Source organism: Carassius gibelio, chromosome B5, assembly GCF_023724105.1.
Source record: "Carassius gibelio isolate Cgi1373 ecotype wild population from Czech Republic chromosome B5, carGib1.2-hapl.c, whole genome shotgun sequence".
Classification (NCBI taxonomy): Eukaryota; Metazoa; Chordata; class Actinopteri; order Cypriniformes; family Cyprinidae; genus Carassius; species Carassius gibelio.
In genome coordinates this window covers 40,234,789-40,243,710 of record NC_068400.1, presented here as the reverse complement: position 1 = coordinate 40,243,710, position 8,922 = coordinate 40,234,789, and positions in this window count along the sequence as shown.

Here is an 8,922-nt window from a genome sequence, read left to right as displayed (position 1 = left end):
GTCCTCGTTAGGTAAACCTAATAAAAAGAGTTTGAAATCAAATCCACCGCTTTTAGCACTGGCTAATCGAAAAAGTCCTAACTAGATATAGAGACTGCAGTAATCGTGTAGGCCAGTGGCCACAGAGTGCAGCAAATAAAGTTAGATTCATAAAATGGAAGGCCTTTGTGAGGTCTGGATCATGCCCAAGTGAAAGAGAAGATGACTTGAGTCCATTAACATAGATTCATGTTTAGATGGGTGCATTTATTGCAACTCATTCTGATATTAATGTATGTGTGGAAATATAGAGCAAATAATTGCAGCTTTGTTAATTATAATGGCAGGGAATGATAACAAGTAATGCATTATATGTTGATTTCTGGGTTGGAAGTAGTTCTAAACAGAGGTGTTAATTATAGGACCTAAAAACTCTGTGTGTAATAGATTGCTGCTCTGTCAATTCTTGGTCATCAGTTAGGACGTAGATTATTACCTTAAAATTATTGTAATGCTTTATTAGGTGGTTGTTCTGCACACTTAGTAAACAAACTCCAGCTTGTCCAAAATGAAGTAGCTAGAGTTCTTACTAGAACCAGGAAGTATGACCATATTAACCCGGTCCTGTCAACACTGCACTGGCTCCCTATCAAACATCATATAGATTTAAAAATCTTGCTTATTACTTATAAATCTCTGAATGGTTTAGCACCTCAGTATTTGAACAAGCTTTTGTTACATTATAGTCCTCCATGTCCGCTGTGTTTTCAAAACTCAGGCAATCTGATAATACCTAGAATATCAAAATCAACTGCGGGCAGCAGATCCTTTTCCTGTTTAGCACCTAATCTCTGGAATAACCTACCGAACATTGTTTGGGAGGCAGAAACACTCTTGCAGTTTAACTCTAGATTAAAGACCCATCTCTTTATCCTGGCTTACACATAACACGCTAACACAATTCTAAAATTTAAATCAGTTAAAGACAGAACTGGGAACACTTCCCATAACACCCAATGTACTTGCTACATCATTAGAAGAATGGTATCTATGCTAATATTAATCTGTTTCTCTCTTATTCCGAGGCCACCGTAGCCACCAGATCCAGTCTGTATCCAGATCAGATGATGGATCAGCACCTAGAGAGGACCTCTACAGCCCTGAAAGTCATATGTGTTATATGTGACAACTAGATGAGCCCCAGATCCCCTGTAAAGACCTTATCTCAGATTGCCACCGGGACAAGACCACAGGAACCAGTTGAGTCCTCTGCAAAATCTGACTTTGCTGCAGCCTGGAATTGAACTGATGACATCACTGAATTCAATGCTGAAATGCCTTTAACTGAAAAATGTGTGTTTACTATTGTCATTTAGCATTATTTTGCATTATTGACACACTATTTTCACTAAATTAATGTTGCACAGTGCTTTGACAAAATCTGTATTGTAAAAAGCGCTATATAAATAAAGGTGACTTGACTTGACTAGTTTCCCTTCCTTTCGGTTCACCTCCATAACACAGCCATCATGCAAATATGCTAGAATCACTTGATTTGAGAAATTTACACTTACTGGAGATATAAAAAATCATGTCATATTTGTATTTACGTAGTATCATATATTGCATGCATATACTGAGGAGCACACTGTGTAAATACTTTTGTCAGTCATCCCGTTCCTGGGTCAGAAATTTCCTAATTATGAATTTTTCATTTTGCTTTAATTATTTGGTGTGTATATTATAACATGGAAACATATGCACCAGCTCGCTCCAGAAGTAGCAACTAATAAGCGGGATAATATACAGTCAGACATTAATATATTCCTATAATTTAAATTTACATTTAGACAGCACTACCATGCACTTAATATAAAAGCAACAATTAACTTCAGCTTAGAATAATCCTTACAGGAACTATTTCCTGTGATCTTTGAGAATTAAATATCCTCTCTAAGTTGAGAAGTTATTTAACTGTAACTTGAACTTGTCATTGGAAAAAAAGACCCTATTTGTCTGCAGTCATGTAACAAAATCCGACAATGACTTCATTTTTAAGCCTTGCTCTGCTATTTAAAGCATTATCTGTCACTGCCCAGCGCTGAACAAGATTTTTCAGCCTAAGACTTTATGCATTCGCCAAGAAGGTTTGGGCTTAGTGACGTGATGGATAAATATGACTCATACACCAAGAATTGATAATTCGAGTCCATTTTGGGTGGTGTTCAAAACGTAACAATACCTGAATGCTGCATTCCACATGAGTAATGGATTACATGATTGAAGCGGCTTTGGATAAAAAGTATCTGCTAAAAGGCAGCTAATGGCATTAGGTCGGTGTAATAGGAAGAAGAAATTTTGGCACTGTACGTGGGCTTTTACAGCGCAAACTACATCGCTGATAGCTAAAATAAACCAGAACCTTTAGGCTGGCTTGCCAGTTTGCTGAGATTTATTCATAGTCGATATACTCGCACTTACTCCAGAGTCATTCAAATAATGAAGTCATGTTTAATGTATGAATTGATCTCTTTCAAAGCAGTGATATAAAGCATTATGGATCATCAGAACCTAAACTGACCCTGATGCAGAGGTTTTAATTCTTGCCAAGCATGAGCTGATATATATTCACACATAAATGTGACATAACATGTAATCTTTTGTAGCTGATCTGATACCAGTTAAGATGTTACTGCTGTCTTTAGCAAGAGTAAAACTTAAGAACGGGCAACTGGTTTCAGATCAAGTTAATCCCGGAGCACAATAGACCCCCTGCGATGAAGCTCAGGCAAGTTGCAGGGTGCTGCTGTCAGGGGAAGTTGATGTGTGCGGTTAAAAGAACATCAGGCTGACAGGGACTCCACCCAACATGCCTTGCTGCCCATCAGTGAATGTCTACTCGGATCACACAGGGCCGTAAGCAGAACGCTGCTGACTGACAGCTGCTTACAGTGTGAATACAAGTCCAGAACCAGCTGTTGCTTGCTACGGCATGTTATATATTAGCTCATGTCTTTTGCCCTATGGCTTTCCTGTATGAAGATAATTTGCATGACGAGGTAATGAGACTCTCTCTTTCTGTGATTAACTGAGCAAGCGATAGTGAGATGTGAAGTCATGCCGAAGTCCTTGTCGAGTCTGTCAGCGAGTCCTATCCACCCACTGCTTCAAGTCCTTTTTTTTAGCACCACTACACACACAGAGGCTGCTGATAACTCCATATCTTCAAAAGAGCACAACCTTTCATCTGCATTTTGTGCATTGCCCTATTTATTCAGCTTTGATTTGGTCTTGTTTGGATACGGTACACGCTTAAAAATGGTTCTAAACAGTACCAGAAAAGGGTTCTTCGGCTTGTAATAACAGCAGAACCCTTTTTAGTCCTAAATAGAACCCTTTTCATAAGGTTCCATCTGCCTGGTATTACAATATCCTGCAGTCTCTGTTAGGGTTTAACATATAAACAACAACAACAACAATGTGTCAGTTATGTACTTTTATATAACATTAATAAATGACAATTGACATTGAACTTAAATAAATATTTAAAGGGATACTCCACCCCAAAATGAAGTTTTTTATTCATGAATCACTTATCCCCATGTCATTCTAAATCCATAAAAGCTTCATTCATCTTCGAAGCACAATTTAAGATATTTTGGATGCAAACCGGGAGGCTTGTGACTGCTCCATAGACTGCCAAGTAACTTACACTGTCAAGGTCCAGAAAAGTGTGACAAGCATCGTCAGAATGCCTGCCTGCATACTCCTCAGATTCTCCAAAAGGGCACTACGGTGAGAGACAGAGGAGAGGAATTGTTAAATAAAGTCATGCAAGTCCATCATTATGTGTATTTTGGTATGACTGAGTGTCTGTTTCTCTCTGCAGATGAAAAGAGGTTGTAGAATGTGACATCATCTAAAATACACAATTGAGTTCAGAGTTACAATGTGTCTCCTTACATTTGTTTTTGTAAAAAAAAAAAAAAAAGGACAATAAATTGAATATTTTTGTTACTGGTGAAAAAGAGTGAAGTAACCTTAACTGAACAGGGCTGGTCACACTTACAAGTTATCTTTTAGTGAAAAGATAAACATACATTATTTGTAAGAAACCAGTTACATTTTGAGAGTTGACAGTGTTGACAGTCTGTGTAGTTGGATAGTTGAACTCCAGAAAATCAGTAGGCCTAATGAGCCATCTTTTTTTAGAATGTAGCCTCTGTTAGTAATAAATAAATAATTATATATAAAAAAAATAATTCTAACAATATGGATTATAAATTCAATGTCTCTGTTACTTAGTGGAGAAAAGAAGCATCCTCAGCCAGAGCTGCTCACACTTAAATATGATCAATAAGAGCAGAAAATAACTTGTTTGTTTGAAAACAGATACAATTTTAAAGTTACATTTGTATTTGTATTTTTATTTAAGTATGAAGTAATTTACATGTTGAGAGTGTGTTGACAGTCTGTGTAACATTATCTGGATCAACTCCAGAAACTCAGTAATGAGGTGCTTTGACAGTTACAGATTTGAAAAACAAAAGGGCGGGAATAAAGAACCCTAAATTCTGACACAAAGAACCATTTCATTATTAAAGGGGTTCTTCAGGATGCCGTGGTTCTAAAGAGAACTGGTTGTACATGTAAAGAACCATCTTTTTTTTTTTTTAAGAGTGTACCATACTGTCCTAAAAAAAACTTTTATGCTGAATTCTGTCCAAAAAAAATTTCAAAGCCAAATCATAATTGATTTTCTGGAGCTCAATCCACCTACACACTGTCAACATACTCTTAACAGGTACTTGATATCCTGCTTAAACTTTTAACTGGAACTTCTATTCTCTTCTACACATGTTGACAGAGAAATGTAAATTATTTTACATATTGTTAGGGTTTCCAATAATTACTTGGGTTTTTTTATGAACATATTCAGCCAAATCACTTCACATTTTGTTTGTAACACTGTGAAGTGCTCACCTACCATCCATTCACAATGGCTACTTTTGACCTTTAATAATTGCTTTTACTTAAACAAATTGAAGAGACACAGTGTAACTCTAAACTCAACAGTGTCTATCTACCCAGACAATAACCCAGACAGATGATGTCACTCGTCTACAGAGAGAAACTGACACTTGATTATACAAAAATACACTGGAAGTAAAGCCTGAGAAGATATTTCACTGGAACTTTGCTGTCATATATTTAGTTTTTTGTTTTTGAATGCATTTATTTATGTTCAGTGTCAATTATAATTTACAGGTGCATCTCAATAAATTAGAATGCCATTGAAAATTAACAAAAACCCACCAATTCAATATCACAACAAATTAGAATATGGTGACATGCTAATCAGCTAATCAACTGAAAACACCTGCAAATGTTTACTGAACCTTCAAAATGGTCTCTCAGTTTGGTTCACTAGGCTACACAATCATGGGGAAGACTGCTGAACTGACAGTTGTACAGAAGAAGATCATTGACACCCTTCACAAAGAGGGTAAGCCACAAACATTCATTGCCAAAGAAGTTGGCTGTTCACAGAGTGCTGTATCCAAGCATGTTAACAGAAAGTTGAATGGAAGGAAAAAGTGTGGAAGAAAAAGATGCACAACCAACCGAGAGAACCGCAGCCTTATGAGGATTGTCAAGCAAAATCGATTGAAGAATTTGAGTGAACTTCACAAGGAGTGGACTGAGGCTGGGGTCAAGGCATCAAGAGCACCCACACACAGACGTGTCAAGGGACAAGGAGAAGAAGAACTGGACTGTTGCCCAGTGGTCCAAGTTTCACAATTTGATTTGAATTACTGAAATAAATTAACTTTTCCACGACATTCTAATGTATTGAAATGCATCTGTTGAATTCAGCTAATAGCTATAGTTTGAGCACTGTAATTTTTTCTACAATGTCAATAAAAATAAAAATAAAATACTTAATTGACTTCTTCTCAGTTTTTAAAATCTAAAATCCTGACAAAAGTATTATGAGACCAGTCATGGGAGTAAAAACATAAAACATAATATTAATAAATAATATGAACGAAATATCAAATCAATTATTCTTAAAAAGGTTATTCTTATTCTATAACTTTATTATTTATGGAACTTTATAGAAAAAACAGAATCTGGTACTGTTTGAACCATTTATCTTAAGGATGTATATAATATACAAACACATTTTTATTAAATGTAATATTAATTTACTTCAGTAGGTAAAACAATTGCCAAGGTTAGCTGTTAATGCTTTTTTTATTCTGGGGATCGAGAGTAGGACAGCATCACAAATCTTCATCAGCCAAATGAAAAGCAGCTTGGCATTACCGGAAAAAAGCCATTCCTGATAAACTTCCTTTTTTTTTTTTTAAAGGTAAATGTGTACTGTACAGCAGAGTATACATAACTGTGGTTTATTATTGTGTATTTCAGAATTGCTGACATAAGCGATATGCCATTTATTTTTACAGAACTAATCCAATAGCGTTCTGAGGGAAATTGCATTTAGGGGGATAAAATACACGTTATTGGGGTTCTCTTCAACCCGCAGACATGCAGAACGCAATTCTGCAGGAAAACGGCGGATTTGGCAACATTGTTTACAGATTCAGGTTGCCAGCTGTTGGTTTCTGTGATATCAATTTCACTTGGAAATGACATGTGTTGTCTGTACACAGTGTGTTGTCATTTATAATTCTACACCATGCTGATGCAATTGATTTGCATCATTCTGAAGAAAGCAGCAAGAAGTTATAATATTGTAAAAACCTAAACCTAACCTAAAAAGCTAAGAGAAAATTGTTAGCCTGAATTCAATGTAAGTCGCTTTGGATAAAAGTGTCTGCTAAATGCATAGATATAAATGCATAGATAAAAACCCTCTGAAACGTTGTTCTTTTTGAAATGGGGTCAATGACAGGAGCTGAGCTGCAATGCACAAATCCAGGACAAAATTTTTTATCTGACCTGGGTCATGGCTCTCTTGCCACATTTCTCACCTCAACTTTCCACTCTTCTATAAAATAAAGGCACAAAAATTCAGCCCATTTTGCTTATATAACTATTATAACATCATGTAAGAGTTATGTAAGAGATACGAGTTCTGCATGATAGCTCTTCTCTGCCAAATGCATTTGTCAATGCAGACAATGCAATTATGTTTTCATTCGGAGACTGTGTAGGCCCCTGGAGAAGGAAATACACACTACTAGTAGAAAATGTTTGCCAGTTAAAATCATGTGATCTGTGGTCTGTCAAGTGAAGCGTGTGCCGTCTCCATTCAGATCTGCATGATAAAGCTTTATTGAACTAACTTTAAATACGTTTAATCACACTGCATCAAAGCATCCATGTGATAAAATGTTATGACTAAGAAAATTTATTTTGGAAAAATAATAGTTACAGGTCTCTACTCAGAAGATGCCTGTTATAATGTTATGATCGAGGTTCTGAACTCTGAGCATAACTTGCTTTTCTATAACAAACTATAGAATATTTTATATAAAAACGTTACTGACAAAAAGCTTGTTTTATATTTAATTTAATTACATGAATGTTTTAAGTAAATTGTTATAATATACATATTCCAACTGCTTCTATGTGAAAGGAATAGTGCTGTAAAAAAACACCTTATTTGTCGAAAATATTTGCAAACCGAATGTAATTGCACTTTTGTTCATATAGCAGTAGTTTTGAAAAATGTACACAATACACTACTTTTGAAAGCATTATTAGTTTATTAATTGCGATTAATTGCACACAGTCATGTAATTAATTGCATTTTTTTTTTTTATCATTGTCCAGCACTAGTTATTATGGACTAGTTATTATCAACATCTTGGATGGCCTGACAGTTACTTTAATGGAGTACTGAGCTTTTTTCTTTTTTCTTTTTTGTAGAGATGCGCTTTCATTTAATAATGATTAATTTTTCATGAACTTCTTGGCTGGTGATTTTGCTCTTCCAGTTCATAAGACATGGGCACTGGGCTGAACACTAGATTTTGCATGGTGGAGGATTCGCCTTGCCTCCTGTCCACTTGAATTGACCATATCTCCTCTCGCCAGCTCAATCTAGATGACAGCTTTCTCCTTTAGGTCTGCCCTCACCTGTGCGATCATCATCACTGTGTCGTCCAACCTGTCTGGTATACAATATCAGCCTGTGGAAATTTAGCAGCATGATATTCCTTCTTGCTTTTTCTGGAATCTGTCAATGTTTTGTCACAGGAAGTATTCTCTCATTTTTATCTTTCTTCATACTTGGGTGCTATACTTCATATTTTTATGATTGCTGTGATTACTGTTAATTATGTTTTTTAGCAGCTGGTGCTATTTTGTGGCATACAAGACATGCTGTGTTAAATCTGCTCTCCTCTTGGTGTTTTAAAGTCACCACCTAGTGGACATTGTCATCAATTGCAAGTTATTTTTCTTTGTGCTAAACATCTTTAATTAAAAAAATTCTAAAATACAATAGATTTTTTTCAAATAATTCCATCGGCGCCATTTCCCTAAGTAAACTCTAAAACTCTAAAACTTCAAAATCATAGCATTGCAAAAATAGTATTATGATAACATGTAATCTGTGCTTTGTATTCTAACACACTAGTGGAATGAAATGTTATTTGTTTTAAACTTAAAGACTAAAATGCATATGTTCTTTAGATCAGTAAAAATAATCAGTCTAAAATCTTCAGCAATCAAAATGATGTACTATTATATGTGATTAGATATTACTACAATGTGTGGCAGTAATGATTCACACTTTTCATCTCTTCACCTCAGCTATGCACCTTAACCTCTTGAGACCCTGTGGCCTCATATGAGGACATTATATTTTTGTGAATTTCTCTGAGTCTGTTCATGCCACAGTTTTAGATCTGGATGTCCTGTACAGAGCACATTCAGGGCTTTTCAGAGATACCAAATGATTGGATG